Source organism: Symphalangus syndactylus, chromosome 23 (genome assembly GCF_028878055.3).
Source record: "Symphalangus syndactylus isolate Jambi chromosome 23, NHGRI_mSymSyn1-v2.1_pri, whole genome shotgun sequence".
Classification (NCBI taxonomy): Eukaryota; Metazoa; Chordata; class Mammalia; order Primates; family Hylobatidae; genus Symphalangus; species Symphalangus syndactylus.
The window spans coordinates 13805488-13822655 of record NC_072445.2 but is presented as its reverse complement, the minus strand read 5'-3'; the positions used below and the strand labels follow the sequence as shown (position 1 = coordinate 13822655).

The 17168-nt window shown below is 44.8% G+C and overlaps 1 protein-coding gene and 1 long non-coding RNA gene across 5 annotated transcripts in view; one reads left to right on the top strand and one right to left on the bottom strand.

Annotated features, from left to right (window-relative positions):
• Positions 1 to 17168, bottom strand: part of DAAM2 (dishevelled associated activator of morphogenesis 2) — a 113230-nt gene that overhangs the window by 90076 nt on the left and 5986 nt on the right. The gene's annotated exons all lie outside the window — the stretch shown is intronic.
• LOC134735673 (uncharacterized) lies at positions 1885 to 12549 on the top strand. 3 transcript variants are annotated; one of them, XR_010119018.1, is made up of 5 exons: positions 1917 to 2156; positions 5347 to 5536; positions 5823 to 6052; positions 8809 to 9046; positions 11592 to 12549. It is a non-coding gene; the product is annotated as an uncharacterized lncRNA (long non-coding RNA). The 3 variants fall into 3 exon arrangements; XR_010119019.1 differs by lacking the exon at positions 8809 to 9046 and having other exon boundaries at positions 1885 to 2156; XR_010119017.1 differs by lacking the exons at positions 8809 to 9046; positions 11592 to 12549 and having other exon boundaries at positions 1927 to 2156; positions 5823 to 8025.

Sequence of the window (17168 nt, the reverse complement as noted above, 5' to 3'; positions counted from 1 at the left end):
GACACCCATACAATGAATGAGCCTTAGAGACAGAATTGAAATCTCAGCACTCTGGCTCTAGAGTTCATGTTAATTTTTGGGCCACCATGCTTGTCACCTAGGGATAGTTAATAATCTTAACGAATTCAATGGAAATAGGAACTCAGAGCCAGAGGTGATGTGAAAAATATAAGCCACCACCACTTATTTTGGAATCTCCAGACCAGCAGTTCCCAGGCATCAGTGTGCACCAGGATCACCATGTGAGCTTGATAAGACACAAACCGCTGGGCTGAACCCCTAGAGCTTGATCCAGAAGCCTTGGGCAGAGCCCAGGGATGTGCAGTTCTAACAAGTTCAAAGGTGATTCTGATACTGCTGGTCTAAGGTCCCACAATTTGAGAACCACTGCCCTCTGTTTGTGGCAGTGAGATTCAGCTAATTTATTCTGAATCTCAAAGACAGGGCTCCTTGGGTGACATGTGGTCACAATATCAATGACTGAGTGGTTCTGAATTGAATCAGGCTAATACTGAAGAGAATGGAGGAGGAGAGGGATGAGTATCCAGTGGAATTCAACCTGGAAAACTTCCTGGAGGAAAAGCCACGTGGTGAGAACAGATGCTGAGGTTACTTATTTCCTCAAATCTCCTTGATACACACTCCATATAGCAGGGCTCAGGCATTTGAGTCCCATAGAAATGGTGGAAGGGTACCCCTTGTTCTTTGGTGAGTCAATCCAGAAAGGCTTAGCAGAAAGTGAAGAATCGGAAGACATTCTCTTCCATGGAACTAGAAGCTGCCTAGGACAGTGGTTAGGAGAAAGATGAACACATTTAAATTGCAGCTCTGCTGCTGTGCCACATGGATCTTACTCCAGATCCTTAGCTGTTCTAAACTTTAGTTTCCAAATCTGTAAAACAGACAATCAGTTGTATGTGAAGTGCTCACCACAGTGCTCACCCAACGCCAACGCCAACCCCAACAAAGGCATCAGAGCTCCATCTGTGGCCGGGGAAACCAAGCCAAGGTCAAAGGGGAGGCTGGTTTTGTTACTGCTCCCAACCCACATAGGAGCTGGGAGGTTGAGGTTTAGATGTTCTTCATCTTCTATCATTTAAAACAGGGTGTCCAATCTTTTGGCTTTGCTGGGCCACACTGGAAGAAGAATCGTCTTGGGCCACACATAAAATACACTAGCATGAACGATAGCTGATGAGCAAAAAAAAAAAAAAAGAAAAAGAAAAATTAAATTAAAAAAATAAAACCTTGCAAAAATCTCATAACGTTTTAAGAAATTTTATGAATTTTTGTTGGCCCTCATTCAAAGCCATCCTGGGCCGCATGCAGCCCATGGGCCAAAGGTTGAACAAGCTTGATTTAAAAGATCCTCCATCCCACAGGGTATCAGCTGGTCTTTTAGGGCCCCTTTCCCCCAGTTCTCAGTTTCTTCTCTACCAAACAGTGGCCATGACCCTTTTCCACACCTCACTGGACTTATCTCCTCATTTACAAAGTTGGTAATACTAAGCAGAAGATAAAACCACAATACAAAACCATCTAACATCTGCACATATAATATGTACTCAACCACGCTTTTACAATGTATGTGGAGAGAAAAGACTGGAAACATTAATTGCCAAATGTTAAGCGAACTGGGAAGGCAGATTCTCCAAGTGTTGTTTGTGGCCAGGTGGGAAGCTGCGGGAAAGGGGGCAGAGGAACAGAAAGATCAAAGTCTCTTTTCAGTGCTCTGTGATGGGTTCATAAACTAATTTTATTTTTGTCTTCTGCTTCTACATATTTTGTATAATAAATCCATGTTTCTTTTATAATAAAGGAGAGAAACTTTTTTTTTAAAAAAAAAAAGCAACTTCATATCCTCCTAAAGCTTTTCTTGATTATAACCCACTCCACACGCACTCTGCTCACTCAGCTCACGTGCTTCCTTCTTGGCGCCTGTCCTGTTTCTAGCCTATGAATTTGCATAACGCAGCCATAAGAGGTTGCTTTCTAAATGCTTTCGAGCAGATTTCCTATTCGTTTACCTTAGATCTTCTGGTAAGCTGAGCTGCCCCAAAGTGGAAGGAGATGCTTCTGCCTAGTGGAAGAGCAGCCAGACTCATCGCCTGTGATTCACCCCCACCCCAAAAACTCACTAGAGGGCTCTTCATACGGTAAGTGGTCCATGCCAAAAGGAACCGCACAGAAAGTGGCCTGTAGGTGAGGAGAACTGTGTACACACACACACACACACACACACACACACACACACACACAATCTGCCTCTTCTTTCCTTCTCTCTCCAGAGGAAAATGTCATCCGGTTAGTGCCCTCAGATGAACTGGGAAGGCAAGCTCCCCGGTTGTGGTTTGTGAGGGGTGGGTGGCTGGGGAGGGGAGGTGTCAGGGAGAGCCAATCCACTTCCACCTGGCACTGAAATCTACACTTATTTTCCTGGACTGGACTCCGATCCCCTTTCCCAATGTGAGGAATCGTGCTTTCTTGGTGACACACACTTTCCCCCAAGAATGCTTGGCTTTTCAATGAGGAATTCTTGTATATTTGGGATTCTTGGAAACAGGACAAAGACTAATGAATTGCTGGCTCTATCGTAGGTTTGGAAACCCTCTAGAACTCACAGGAGCTGGAGGAGGACAGAGGCAGGCAGGAAAAGGGAGTTGAGGGTATGTTTGCAACAGAGGGGAGGGTGGCAGGATTGAGATGTCAGATTAAATTGTTCGAGTTACAGGCACTCCAAAAGCTACCTGCTGACCCCACAGTCAGAGGTCACCATCCGCACTAAGAATAGAAGGCTGACAGGGGCAGGGTGGGGAGGCAGGGGATACTGAGTGTTTGTGGAGGCTAGAGAGTTATAACGAAGCAGAATTCAGGTACAGTAGATTGTCAAGTTCATCATGAAGTGAAATGGCTGAGGGACGGTACAGAAAGCACAGGTCTTAGGGTCAGGCACACTTTACTTGCAATCCCCTCTGTGCCACAAACTAGATGGGCAACTTCAGGAAAGTTGACTAAATTCTCAGAACCTCAGTTTCCTCTTCTATAAAATGGGATAATACCCACTTTGCAGAGATGTTAGAATGAGATGTGTTGAAATAGGCAAGGGCTTAGCCCAGTGTCTGGCACCTAGTGGACCCTCCATACATAGTAGGTATTATTTAGAGAATTTGAATTTGAAGAGTAGGAGTGTATAAAGCCCTTCGTAGGAGAACAGCTGCAGAAGGTCTGACCGCCATGGGTCTGGCCAGGGAGTGGGAAGACCTAGCTCCTGGGGTCCACAGCAACTAGGCTTATATTCCCCCTCCTAACACGCTCTTTGGGGGCCTCTGTTAGTTCTGGCAGGTTTGGGCTATGCACCCTGCCCTATGCCCCAGATGCAAATCCTCTGTAGCCTCAGTGCTTAAGTCCAAGGAGTAAACGTGTGGGTTCCAGGTCACCAGAATGAAATCACAGAGGGTCTACAGGTGCCCTGCATCCTCAGTTCGCTCAGTTATCAGGAAGGGGACTGGCTTCTCAGTAAACATTAGGCAAACTATCCAACCCTGGTGTCTAAGGAGCTCCATGAGTTCTCAAGCCACCCTGGAGAAAGCCAGGGGCTGAGTTCCTGCCACCCTCCTCAGATTCCCCTGCCAACATCCCCTGCCAAGAGCTCTAGTAACCTGGGCAAACAGACCAGGGCCCCCAGGGTGTTCTCAGCCTAACAGACAAGGCCAAACCCAGACATAAAAGACTTCAAAATACAGAAAAACAAGGGAGAAAGAAAACAGTTTTCTTTCAAAGGAGCTTATATATGCAGAGGGATCATGAGGTGATTTAAGGAATCCACATTCCATGGGGTCAATCCAGGCAGACGTTCCAGAGAGGAGGGTGCCGGGTGGGGTTGCCATTTGGTGTTGCCCACGAGCTCTCCCCAAAAGTCCCCTCTTTCACTCTGTGGCCTGCCTGAAGAAGAACAGACACTTTGTCCTGAAACAGTCAATGTACATAACCCCTCCATCGCAGGGATGCTCAGGGTGGCTCTAGTTACAGCAATAAGGGTTTAACGACTGGAGTGCTTGCAATGGCGAAGGCAGAGAGAAAACAAAACAACATCCACATGAGGTTTTCATTTTCTTTAGCCACGTGAGAATGGCCCTGAAGATCCAGCTATAAATACCCAGCTGCCATTGCCACAAGATGGAAAATCACACACACACACACTCTTCAGTTTACAGGCTTACAAATGCAAATCAAAGTTTCTAAGAATATCTTTCTTGAGAAGAGACAATGCTGGACCCCTTGTGCCAAATGCCTTGTCAGGAGGCCTCCTCAAACATATCTGAGGACTTGGCAAGGAGCGTTCCCACAGCCATCATCAGGGTGGAATGAGGAGCTGCCTCCACAAGACCCAGGCCAAGCCAAAGCCCACCAGCGGCCACAAACTGGGCTGAGTGGAAGGGTTTTAGATCCCTTCCCTTAGGGTGTAATAAAGAACAGCCTGCTTTACCCAGGACATTTTAGATTGGGTTCCCTAGAAGCAGAGACTCGGACAGGATGGGTGTATGTTTGATTTGGTGAAACTGAGCTCTCAGGAAGAACCAGAAAGGGAATGAAGGAAATAGGAAAAGGCAGGGGAGGGATCTGGGAAAGAATGCGGTTTCGGGTGAGGTCTAACTTCAGCCTTATGCTGTGAGGAACTCTGAAGGGTGACTTGAACCGAGACACATTTGTCCCCCTAAGGGGCAAAGAAATGGGGCTTTTCCCCTTTCCTAGTGAGTCATTGGTCACAGGATGCAGGGGAGAGGTGGGCTGGGGTGGGGCAGGTGGGTATAACTTCCAGGTACCTCTGGGTAGAGGGAGATGGACAACCCAAGGGCAGTCCACACAGGCGTGAACCGTTAGCTGGAGCACTCACAGCAACCGGGGATCTGGGCAGCGCACCAGTAGTATTTTCTACAGATTCTGCCATACCAAGTGGCTTGTTGCTTAGAATTTGTTTTTTCTATTGATTACATAGGTTTTTGTTTGTTTTTATTTTGTTTTACCTGGGAAGATTTTAGAATCAGCCTGCTGAAGAGAGAAACAAAGGTTTGATCGATGTGACACATGATGCTCATTGTTCACCTAATGTCTGGTCTCTTCTTCTTTCTTCCTATGAATGGGTCCCTGCTTTTGTTTGCAGCAGCAACATACCCAATTAGAAAATGTTCAGCTTCCCCCCAGACTCCATTGCAGTTAGGGACCTCTATTCAACGGAATTTCGATGTGTATGGACAGGACTTTCAGAAAGCTTATTAAAGAGACTAGAAGTAGCTGGCATGCACTTTTTATGCATTGTCATTTTCTTTCTTCCTGCCTGGAATGCAGATTGAAGATGGAGGTGATGCAGCCACATTGTAACCATGAGGCAATGAGCACAAAGACAAAGGTTCCATTCTAAAGAAGGCTGAAGGAGAGAGAGAGAGAGGGAGCCTGGGTCCCTGATGGCACTGTGGAACCACCCTACCAACTCTGGAGTGTGTCTGCTGAACTGGTGGTGTAAGAAAAATAACCCCAGGTGACAGAACAACTCTAGCCAGGTTTCTGTTCCATGTGGCTATAGCTGAATATAAATTCCGATACAAACCTCAAAACACTCGTTCTGTGGGGTATACCATGGAAAAAGTCCCTTTAGATAAATTGAGAAGTGCTAGTTTAGACATCGTAAAACTAGGGTGTTTTTTGTTTTTGTTTTTTTTACTGCAGTGCTTCTCTGAGCATTGTGGCTCTCTAGGGGGAAAAGTAGGGGAGATGGAAATGGGCTGCTTAAACTTCTTTAACCACAGAACTTTCTTTTTCCCTAGGACAACCATTGTGAGAACTTAGTGTTCTATCAAAGGCAGTCTGGGAAATGCTACAATAGATGACCTCTTCAGATTTCTTTCCTCCTGAACATTTCACCATTACCTGGCTAGAAGAAAACGAGCAGATAGCCAGGTCTATAAGCAGCCCTGGCACGTGACTTTAATGAGACATGAATGAGAGCCAAAGAACTGAGGCCTGTGAGGTTGGTCAGGGAAGAGCAATGAACTAGGTAAATTAAACTCAGGGAGGTGCCAAGTCCCCTGAAATTTTGGAGTGCCCACTCCCCCATTCCCTTTCTACTAAGTCGTGAGTCTGGCAGAGGCTGTGGCCCTCTGGGTCCACAGCTCCTGCCAAGTGGTCTCTCCTGCACAGCTCCAGCAGGCAGAGCTCTGACGACACCACTCTTTGCTCTCACACCTTCAGGTGGAGGAGCACTAACAGCTTCCTGGTGCTGCTCCTTCCCGAGGGCGTCACCATCTCTCTACTCCCTCCTCTGTAAATAGCCTTCTCATTAAACTCTTATCCATCAAACCCTTTTGGGAGTGCCCACTGCTTCCTGCCTGGAGCCTGACTGACAGAGACAACAATACACATTTCTTAGAGCAACCATGCTCCCACGATTTGCTCAAACAAGTCCCAATTTCATGATTTTTGTCTTTTAATTAAGGTGAATTATACAATGTAGAAATAAGCAGGATGCAGAGAGGAAAGCCACCCCCAACTTTAGTCCCCAGTGCAAGCACCATGCCGACCCGATAAGGGGTTCACTGCTGCTGAACTGAGAGTTAAGGTTCACGGATTGAGTCAAGGACAAAGGCCATATAACAAGGACAAGGGCCCTCAGGGCCAACACAGTGTATGTCACTTGGATTGGGCTCAGACCAGATTTCAAGGGAAGGAAGCTATCATAAAAAGTAAGGGACATGAAAGAGCTGAATCGAGTGCATTTCAATAAGACGCCAGAGAAGAAGTCAGCATGGCTTCATTGTCAAGTAAAAGAAAGCGAAGCAACTCCCAGTGGTGGGTACTTTCCCACCTCAGGCTGGGGTGTTCGCAAAAGGAACAGAGCAATGGCTGTATATGAATGAAAATCAGAAGGGAAGGAGGACTTCATGGAGACGAGGCAGTGATGGTGGAGAGAGGGAAATTCTTTCACCCTGTGGCAATGAGAAGCACTTGACATTATCTGGTCCCATGTCCTTATCAAAAGGACAGCCTGTGGTCACTTTCTAGCACTTGCAAGAAATCCCAGTAGCTCTCAAGGAAGGGATGGGAGAAAGAAGGCTCCAGCAATTTGCTGTGTGGGAATAAGCCAGAGAGTTGCTGTTTGGTTTCTTTTAGGTTGCTGCAAAAGTAATCATGGTTTTTGCCATAACTTTTGGACCGACCTATATTACTATGACCCTATTTGGCATCTCCACCAGTATATCAAAATATGATCCCAACAAATCCGCAAATTAGAAAAAAAAAGTCAAAAACAGTGATTACCATGTGCACATGAGATATAGATGTTTGGAGAACAGCCTATTTGGAGATGTCACATCTACCTGAAATTTTCCAGGTGGACCTACAGCCAATAGGAGACAGCTTCCTGTTCACTCTTCAGCATAACTACTTACCAATGGTCAAAGGAGATGAACTAGGAGTCTGTGCCGAGTTTTTTAAATTAGCTTTGCTTAAACCAAAAAATATTTTAGATATCTAAAAAATATAAATAATAAAATAGGCTTGGTGCAGTGGCTCAAGCCTATAATCCCAGCACTTTGGGAGGCCAAGGTGGGCGGGTCACTTGAGGTCAGGAGTTTGAGACCAGCCTGGCCAACATGGCAAAACCCCATCTCTAGCAAAAATACAAAAATTAGCCAGGCATAGTTGTGCTCGCCTGTAATCCCAGCTACTCAGGAGGCTGAGGTGGGAGAATCACTTGAACCCAGGAGGCAGAGGTTGCAGTGAAAGGAGGTCACGCCATTGCACTCCAGTCTGGGTGACAGAGTAAGACTCTGTCTCAAAAATAAAATAAACATTTGTATACCCACCCTTTGGTCTAAGAAATAAAATATTACAGATATAAATGGAGCCCCTACGTGCATCTCCCCTGGTCTGCCTTACTGCCTTTCCTACAAGGAGCCACTTCTCTGAATTTCATGGTTGTTCACAAACATAATTTTATGCTTTAATTATACATATAATATGTATACTTAATATTGTTTCCACTTCATATCGTTTGAGATTATATATCACTAGTATCTGTCTTTAACAATGTCTAGCACCCTTTCTTTTTTTTGCTGTGTTCTATAGTATTCCACTGTAAGTATGTGTGTATCCAATTATTTAACCAGTCTTCTGGTTGATAATAGGTATATGGGTTGCTTTTTAGCTCTTAAAAACCATGCTGTAGTGAATATTCCTGAACATACCTTCTTTCCATATGTATTAGACTTTGTCTGGACTTATCTAGAGTGAAATTGCTGGGTCTTAGGGTAAGTGCATCTTCAGTTTTACCAGATAGTGTTAAATTGCCCTTTGAAGTGTTCCTATCAGTTTAATTCCACCCTTAGTGAAGAGGAGTTATTTTTGGCTCCACATCCAGTATGATGAGCATGATTTTTTTTTTTTTGCCAATCTGATGAGTATAAAACAGTCTCCTTGTGATTTTAATTTATGTATTTCCCTGATTCCAAGTAAGGTTAAGCATCTTTTCATATGTTTATGATTCTATGGCATCATTTTAATGTTAGCATTATGTTTACATGCTTTAAAAAACTAAAGGATTTTTTATTTTAATCCTCATTGGAAAACTTGCAGAGGAACGAAGGGTTGAGGATGGAGGCAGAGGGAAGACTTCCTTTTGCATCCTGGCTATGAGACAGGGATTTTTTTTTAAATAAGCCGTAATATTAGAGATAAATCACATGAAGCAGAAATTCCAGCCATTCCTGGGCAATGTGGGGAATGCATTTTTTAGACCTTGTTGTCATTGTCTAGGAGCAGCTCTGAATGATTTCATCGTACCCTTCACCTGCAAGGCACATAGCTATATGGGTATAGCAGATAGGCTGGAGGAACCATAGGAACCATTTGTCCATCTTCCTACTGCAAGAAGCACCATATACTGATCATATCAGAAGATGAAATGGCTCCTCTAATAACAGATACCTGGAAGGAGACTCCACAATGTCCTTCAACTCTCAAATACTCTGAAATGAGAAAGAGGCATCCTAAGGTATTTTTCAAGTATCTTTTTACATGCTGAGCAAGACGGACTTCTTTAATTTCCATCCACTTTGAGCATCTCCCTCTTATAGCAATAATCTTCACTTCTAGATCCTTCTCCCATGACATTGCTGAGTACCTTGAGGACTCATCTATATGTCCCCTATCTCTGGCTCAAGGATGGTGGCAAAATAGATCAACTAGTTTGGAAATGCTTGAGAGTAGGGACCACATGTTATTCAACTTCAAAGTTTCAGGAGGCATTTGATTTATGTTTCTTAAGGGAAGGAAATTCTTCCACACTGAATTTTCTCTGAGCTTTAAGAACAGAGTAATGATAGAAATAAACAAGCCAGTCTCTTTCAGGTTATAAAAGATACCTTAAAAATACCTTAGGGGCCGGGCGTGGTGGCTTACTCCTGTAATCCCAGCACTTTGGGAGGCCGAGGCGGGTGGATCACAAGGTCAGGAGATGGAGACCATCCTGGCCAACATGGTGAAACCCCGTCTCTACTAAAATACAAAAAATTAGCCAGGTGTGGCAGTGGGTGCCTGTAGTCTCAGCTACTCTAGAGGCTGAGGCAGGGAAATCACTTGAACCCAGGAGGCAGAGGTTGCAGTGACCTGAGATCACACCACTGCACTCCAGCCTGGGCAACAGAGCAAGACTCTGTCTCAAAAAAAAAAAAAAAAAAAAAAAAGTACCTTAGGATACTTCTTACCCATGAAACCTTCCCTAACTTCCCCCAACTCAAAATGATCTTTCCTCATCCATGTGTTGCAGTAACACCATATAGTATAATACCTAGCATTCCAATGGAAAGAAAACTACGTGGCAAATAATAATAGTTATGGAGTACATACTATGTTCCAGGCACTGTTCTAAGTATTTTACATATATTAATTTTATCCTCATTTGGGAGTAGGTATCATTACCATCACCATTTTACAGATGAGGAAACTGAGGCTCGGTTTCCAAGACTATACTCCTAGCAAGTGGTGAAATTTGAATTTGGGTCCCACTAGTCTGACTCCCGGAATCTGCACTAGAAATCACCGCGCTATACCAAAACTTCTGGAAACACACAAGCCCTTAGATGCTTCTTGCTGTCGTTCTGGTGAAAATGCAGCTGTGGGCTTAATAAGAAATTAATTATCCTTTGCATCCTTATCTTGGAAACCCACATCAAATCCTTAAGGCCTTGGAGGAATTTGCTGATTCCTTTCTTATTAATAAAAATTCCCAGTCACAGGGGTTTGCCTCATATGCAGTCACCTCACTTTAACAGACTGGAGCTCTGGAGGTGCGTGGGAATTTTGCTCACCAGACTTCACTCCACAACACCTGACTCAGCACACAGTGTCTCATACCAGGCAGCTTCCCAGATATTTGCTGAATGACCACAAGCATTAACAAATAAGACTTACACAGCACTTTGCAGTGTGCCAGGCACTTTTCACACACTTTACACCATTCCAGCTCACTTCAGTCTGGTACCACCAGTATTACTGTCATTTCCATTTCACACATGACTAAAACTGAGGCTCGGAAATGCTCAGAAGCTCATCGAAGGCGGTGCAGCTAATTAGTGGAAGGCTGGAATTCAAACCGAAGTCCTGACACCAAGTCCCATGATACCACATCTTTTGTTACTAATTAAGTTGATCCCTTTTATTCTTTGTCCTTTGTATGTGTATGTGCGCATGCATGCATACACACACACACAGAGAGAGAGAACTGACCTCTCTTTCTGGACCAGTGGAATAGGCATCAGCTCAGAAAAAAAGGAAAGAATCTAAACCAAGTTCTTGTTTATGGACTATGAATGAATGAGTGAGCTAGTGACTGAGTAAATGAATACACACATGGATAATTGATAGATACAGTCAATAAGTATCCCCTGAGCGCTAACTCTGTGTCTGCCACCAGACACTGTAAACACTGCAGTGACTTAGGCACAGTCCTAGCCTTCTAGGAGTATCAAATCTGTTGACAGAAGAGTCTCAATAGCAACTGAATCTGAGAAAAGAAGCTCACCTTGTCAGAGCCCCATTTGAACAGGAAATGGTGTGGAAAGGGGAAGAAAACAGCCAGGCTCTGCCAGACTCTTCCCATAAACAGAGGAGGCTGGGGAGGATGCCACATCAGGCCAAACTCCAGACAGACAGTGCTCTGAAAGAGTTAAAAACAACCCACACAGCCCCACTGACCAGGACAGCAATGCCCACACAGACTTCCAGAAGGTGAGCATTGTCCCAGGCTGCCCAGGGCAGTCTCAGTCTGTTACTATTCCCTCCAGTGTCCCATCCAGTTAATGCCCCTTTCACTCTTGAGAGTCCTGGTTTAGAAAGTAAATTATATGGTCGCCTTTGCCTTCCAGGAAATTCATGACTCTCCAGCAGCCCCTGGGCAGGAAAACAATTTGGCTTCCCAAGGTCACTGAGTTGCTTGTGTCTGCTCCTCTTTACAGGACTTCTCCTCACAGACCCCACCCCACAGCCTGCACAGGTTCTGGGGGGACAGCACCCAACTCTGTGTCTGTGTTTCCTTCCAGTGTTAGCACTGAGGCTCAAGTGAGTCACCATGGGATCCCGTATGCATGAGCTTCAGATGCAGGCATCCCTGTTTTATATCCTCACTCTGACAGTTTCTGCTTCTAACATCACTCAAGTTTCCTCATCTGAGCCTCAGTCTCCTCATCTGTGAAAAGGCAGTGATACTCCCACGCCCCATCTCATGGGATTGCTGTGAAGATTTGGTGAAACAGTGTAAGTGAAAACCCCTGACACGGTGCCTGCTTCTTAGAGTACTATCTACCCCAGCAGACTTTCTAGAACATGTGAACTCTCAGCTAGAAAGAGCCTGGGAACTGTGAACGTCCCAGGAACCCCCGTATATCACTGTCAACCCTCTGCACTATTGAGTTGGAACAGCTTCTTCATCTGTCAAGAATATGCAAAACATGGCACAACTCCTTTATAAAACTTTGGCCATACCTCCTAAAGCTGGACATATGCATGCTGAATGCTCTCGCAATTCTACTCCCAGGAACATACCAAAAGAAATGCATTCATGTGTTCACCTAAAAGTGCACAAATGTTCACAGCAAGACTACTCACAACAGCCCCAGACTTGACACCACCCAAATGCCCATCGACAGAAAAATGGAAAAAGTAAAGTGTGTTATATTCACATAATGGACTACTACACAACAATGAGAATGAATGATCTACACAACAATATGCTGAGCAAATGAAGCTGACACAAATAAGCACCCACCGTATGATTCCATTTATATGAAGTGCAGGAAAAGGCCAAATTAATCTATAGTGCTAGAAGTCAGGATCATGGAAGGGTAGTAACCAGAGAGGTGCACGAGGGGGCTTCTTGGGCAGGACTGGGGTGGTGGATGTTCAGTTTATGGAAATATATTGAGCTACATCCTCAAAAATTGTGTATTTTTTCTGATTTATGTTGGTCTTCAATAAAAAAAACAAAATAAAAATTTTTAATGGAGAGTATATTTCTTTCTTTGGTAGAGTTGAGTGGACTAGGTAGGCAGTAGACAGCAAAAGGCACTGGGATGTATTATTTAATAAATGTTTGTTGAGCCCTAACTCTGTGCCAGACACTATGCAGGATGCTGGGGAAACAGCTAATGAGATGCGGTCTCTGTTCTCTACTATCTTCACCACCACCACCACCATCATCATCTTCATCCTCACTAACATTTCTTAGGGCTTGCTATGTGCCAGACATGATGTCAAGGACTTTTCTTTTTTCTAACCAAGTAATGTATTAACTTTACCTCCAAAACAATCTGCTTTGCAGATGAGGAAACTAAGGCACAGAAAGATAAAGTAACTTGTGCAAGGTCACACAGCTAGCAAGAAGTGGAGCCAGAATCAGAATCCAGGCCATCTGAATCCAGGGCCTGTGCTCTGAAAAACAGCCTTATGCTGCCTCTAACAGTTGAGAAACCTGGTCTGTTTATCAGCTGTCAGCCTCAGCTTCCATTTAGGCAGCCACAGACATCAATAACATTACCTCTGTTCAGGGCAGCGAGGATGGTAACTTATTGACTTTGTGTCTTGGAAGGGCCGAGCAGTTCCTAACTCTATCTCTGGGCAGCTGCTAGTGCAATGCTTCCTGGTGGGGAACAGTCTGATTAATACACTGACAGAGATTACAAAAGAAATAGAGAGTTATAATGGCCGGATCCTTCTGCAGCCCAAAGTCCACAGAAACTCTGAATTTGTTTCAAAATAACTTCAGAGCTGCCTCTGGCACTGTGAAAATATTGATGTATCTCCCCACTGACCTGGAATTACTTTCTCCCCTCCCTGCCCTGGTCAAGGGAACTTGGAGGCAGAGGGCTGTGGTGTCTGGGAGGAAACAAGGAAGGGAGTGTTGACACTGACCCCCCAGGAATGTGGTCAGACATGAGCTGTGAGTCTGGATCCCAGAGTCTGGCAGATCAAGCATTCATCACACAGGCAAGCTTTGCTTTGGCATTCAGGATGGACAACGGGTGTACATAACCTGAAAGGCGGAATGTTCAAAGCACAGCACCAAAGACCGCCTGTGCTTGGGACAAAGGAGCAAGAAACAAACACCCATCGGGAGGAATCAGATTTGGCAGACAGCCATGCAGGCATGACATGAATAAGCACACAGGCAGGATGGCAGCTCCCAGTGGGCCAGCAGGGTCCCTTGGGACCACCACCCTTCATACTGCAGAAGCACAGGTAAGGTAGAGAGGAATTCCCAAAGGTGAACTTGTCCAGCCATTTGTCTCCAGGCAGGTCGGCAACAAGGCCATCTCATTATGCTTCCACCCAGATACATCCACGCCCCTCAGATTAGCATGGGGTTGGGGAACAAAAGCAAATTTGCCAATAAAAGTCAAGACATTCACTCGGTCTGCCCAGTTTTGATACAACTCTATTTGTAGAGAAATCAGTTGAGGGTCACCTAAAAACCACACAAAGCACGGGGGGAAAATGTACTTTTTCATATCCTGACATAGCTACCAACAATTACCTAGAAAGTAATGGACTCCTCTAAAACAATTTCATATAAAATTGCTAAAACTTGTAGCATTTTTCCAGGTGCTGTGCCAGGGACTTAACATGCATCTTCCCATTTAATTGTCTCAACAACCCCATGAGGAAGGAAATGTTATTATCTTCATTTGACAGATAAGAAAACTGAAGCCCAGACAAGGTTCATAACTTGTTGGGCAAGTTATTAAATGGCAAAGTAGGTAGGGTTTCTCCTTGGGAGGCAGACTCTGGGATGGAGTACAGTGGGCAGCAGGCTTGTTAGGAAGGGCTCCTCGAGTCAAGTCCTCCAGGCAGGAGGCCTAGTTGGAGGCAGCACCGGGCAGACGGAGAAATGGAGCTGTGATGTAGCCTCAGCTAAGGCCTCCGCCAAACCCACAGGGAGCCCTGAAGCTGGCACGCCCTTTAGAATTGTCCCACATTGCGGCAGAGGGGCCAGGTAGTCACAGCTCCCCACCATCATTGGTTTCAGGGTGACCCAGGAGAGGAGCATGGGCAAGAGTGCCTGACACAGCAAGTCTCTCTAGCAGGGGCTGTTCCAAAAAGGCTAACCATGTCCAGCACTCCCTGCAGTTGGGGACTCAGTCCTCAAGGGGGTCAGAGAGCACAGCCCAGTGTCCACTACACAGGGATGTGGACCCAGCCAGGCAAGTTGAGTGCAGGGCCCACATGCTTGGCCACTATACTATGCTGCCTGATTTGCTCCATCAAAACTGTTCTCCAATCTCATTGATCAGCCCGCTATGTTTCCTGCATATTCAGTAGTTAAGGAGGTCCAAGGAGGTAAGCCTAACTCTGATGAGCAGGAAGGGCAGTCACAGGGGCCTGATGCTTGACAACTACCGCAGGCCCAGGAGACACAAGGAGGCCACGCACACCAGGTAGTCACACCCCAGGGTGGTCAGCAGGCTGTGTATATCCAGCACGCAGCCTGAGAGCCAAAGCAAAGCTTGCCTGGGTGAAGGATGATGCTTGATCTAGCAGCTTAGGGACCCAAACCAGTGATCATCCAGAATGAAACCACACTTACTAGCTGACTGATGACAAAATGAACACCTCACCGGGAACAATGTGATCCCAAATATGTAAAGCTGTGTAAATCTAGGCATAAAGACGTCAGAAAAAATAAAAATGAGTTACATCCAGTGTAGGGATGACCTTGACATATGGTCAAGGGAAAGAAAAGTATGCTATGGAGTAACATGTACTACGAGATTCCCTTTCAGTGAAAAATACTCAGGCAAAACACCTCCATCCTGTATACACCAGTAGGTATTTGTATGGACAAATGAAGTTACAGCAGGATATATTACTAGGCTATTAACGTAAATTACCAGGGTGTAGAGGGGGGTGAATACATTTCTACTTGTCTTTATGTATCTTTGCATGGTATTAATTCACTTGCTTAAGCAAGAAAGAATTACCTTTATAATATGGAAAAATCAAATGAAGAATATATTTTTAAAAATGACCTGCCTAGTGTCATGTGCATAGTGAAGCATATAGATAAATAGTATTTCATTTCCTCTCCTCCTGCCCCTCTTAGGAGGCAGCTCCCAGTCGTTCATTTGGGGATAATTAAAAGAAATATGTAACTCAAGGTGAAGAGTTTTCTGTGCCCTCCCCTTCCCCATCAGAATAGAACTTCATTTTGCATTATTCCACATACGATACATATCTGCCACCAAAATAAGCCTGCCACTAAAGCCTATAAAAATTATGCAACACATTCTTAGTCAAACAGCAAAACTGTGCATTATTTGTTTGCTGTTATTTGTGGCCATATTTCTATTACGGTGCTAACGAAACAGCCAAATCCCAATTCTCTTGGCACATACCAAACCAATTCCCAATTATCTTGGCACATATTCATGAAAAGCCTAAAGCCAAAACCCGACTTTTCACCACATCTGCTGACAAGGAATCAAAGAGTTGGTTTTAAGTTTCTTCCATCTTTCCCTGTCCGTGGCTACCCCCTAAAAGTGTTCCAGAGGGTCAGGAGCCACCAAAGGATGGGGAGATGAGGACACAAAGCATCCACATAGTCGATAAACTGGGTAGCTCCTATCCCTCTGGTTATGGAGATTAGGACTTGCAAGCCCATCCCACCTGGGCAAGTCCTACTCATTCCTCAAACTCAGACATGACTGCCTTGGATTAAGGGCCTAATTGACACGGTTTGGCTTCCAGGCATTGATTCTATAACGCAATTTGACTTTTATGAGCTGCAAACATGTAGAAAGCATGAAGAAGACTTGGTCCTTCCTCAACGGTAATGCAATGTGTTCAATGTGATAACAGAGTTGTGTGCCAGGTTCATGGGAATAAGGAGGAAAAGGGGCTTGGAATGAGCCTTGCAGAGGGAATTTGAGAAAAAAAAAGGGACACCTGAGCAGGCCTTGGAGGATGAGTAGATCAGGAAGACCAGGATTGAGGCAAGGACTTCCAGGTGAAAACAACTATGTATACACGTGCACTGTTCTTGAGACTAGATTTGGTGCAATAAAACTTAAGTTAACCCTTGAGGACTGATGGGGATTGCTGGTCAACACAGCAACTGGTCATACAAAAGCACCTCACTCACACCTCCTGGGGCCTGATCTGTGTTGTCTTAAAAAGACACCTTTTATCTCAGAAATCTCACATTAGTCTTTCTTCACACAAGCTTACTGACTGCTTATTTTTTCCTACCTCATCCCTTGATCTACCTTGTGATATTGGATTTAGATTTTGACTTTTGTCTAATTAGTTCTCTATGTGGCTAATTGCTAGTAACTACAGCAACCACCATAGCTATAGCTGATGTTACTCTCTGCCAGGGGCTGACAACCCTCACAGTCATCCTATGAGGGAGGTATTTTATTATCATCCCCACTTTTCAGATGAGAAAACTGAGAATCAGAAAGGTGAAACAATTTGCAAGCTCTTTTAATAGGTAAGTGTTCCAGGAATCACACATAGGTTTATCTGATTCTAGAACCCATACTCTTAATGACCATGCAGTAATGACCTTCCCTAAGCTACTATACTTGCTCTGTTCATGTCTGGGATCCAGAGCGGGAGCCAGC